The 1,415-nt window shown below is 52.0% G+C and overlaps 1 long non-coding RNA gene across 1 annotated transcript in view; it reads left to right on the forward strand.

The window, feature by feature from the left end:
* LOC109299844 overlaps window positions 1-1,415 on the forward strand; it is a 16,671-nt gene that overhangs the window by 10,070 nt on the left and 5,186 nt on the right. The window lies entirely within an intron of this gene.

The following is a 1,415-nucleotide window of genomic DNA, read 5'->3' on the forward strand; positions in this document are numbered from 1 at the left end:
ATCTAATAATTTTCATAGACAGTAAGTAGGGTAAGTGAGGGGAGGGGTGAGTAAGAGGCTAGCTGTAGGGCATGCATAAGGCTTTTCCCACCCTCCGGTCCCTATATAGTGGTGCCAGGAGGGAGCCGTGTTCCCAAGCTGTGTGAACTGTCTGTGCAAACAGGTGCACTCTTCTGGGGTGTGCCAGAGTTTGTGTAGGAATTCACACAGGAGAGTGCACAGGAGGGGCCTGAACTCTGTTGGCAGCCTCAGACAGAGACTTCAGGTAAGTGGAAGAAGAGGAGGCTTTAATCATGGTAAGGGCATGGAGTGCAACCAGGAACCCTGCCCCAGTGCTGCCTCCCACCCAGGGCTTCGTTGAGGCCTCCACCCAGATGGAGCCCTTGGCGGGGAGTCAACAGCACCCTGGCCCCCTGCCTGGCAGGGCCTCTGAGACCTGGGGGGCAGGGGGACCAGAAGTCCCCTCACCTATCCCATGTGTGCCCAGCTTGAGGCCCTGGAGGGGCAGGTGAGGGAACTCCAGGCAGAGTTTAAAAGGCTGTGGGGGATCAGGGCTGCTGAGGATGAGATTGATGGGTAATTTCATTCACTGCATGACTTCACACCTAGTAGGTGTGGTGGGCCAGTAGGGGGTGCTCCTGAATTGAGCCTCCCACCTCACTGCACCTGACCATCTCCAAGTTCCGAGTGGAGTGCCTCACATCTGGCTGACCCCCTTCTTGGACCACACACACAAGCCTGGGGGTAATGTCACCACCACCCAGAGTCTGGACTGATTTTGGACCTGCATCCTCTGGGAAACACAGGCCTAGTAGTCCTTGAGAGTACTTGACCCACTACAAGAACTTGGGGTGCATCCCTAAGTCTAAAGCACAAATAGTGGTCTCCCTTAGTCAGCTGAACCAAGGGGACCCCAAGGCATAATCTAGACCCACTCCCAATAAGTCTACCATGCTAGGTACAGAGGAGAACTTTATTGGTTACAAAGAGTAGGTTTGGAATAGAGTACAGGGTAGAGCAATATCAGAAAAAACCCATAAAGAAAACTGGCATGGCTGGGTAGCCTTTGATCACGCATCTGAGTTACTGCAAGTTGGATATCTAGTTAGATCAGGTATATTACTCATGCGTATCATCCAGAGGCAGGTGGAGATTCCCTCTGGAGGCAAGCAGTTCATTGAACACGAGTTTCAAGAGAGGCAGCAAGTTTTAGATGGTCCAGCTTCTTTGAGAGTTCTCATCATGGCTGCTGCCCTACCTCCTGGGCAGTTCTTAACTTATATAGACCGTATGACCTTATTTACCTGATCTAATGAATGCCAGCAATTTTTGGCTGCCAGCCAACCAGTTTGAAATGCATCACCTGTTGCTGGGTACACTGACAGGGTCTCTAGCCCCCTGCCAGTCAAGATGAT

Source organism: Gavialis gangeticus, unplaced genomic scaffold, assembly GCF_001723915.1.
Source record: "Gavialis gangeticus isolate Ggan-Ray unplaced genomic scaffold, GavGan_comp1, whole genome shotgun sequence".
NCBI lineage: Eukaryota > Metazoa > Chordata > Crocodylia > Gavialidae > Gavialis > Gavialis gangeticus.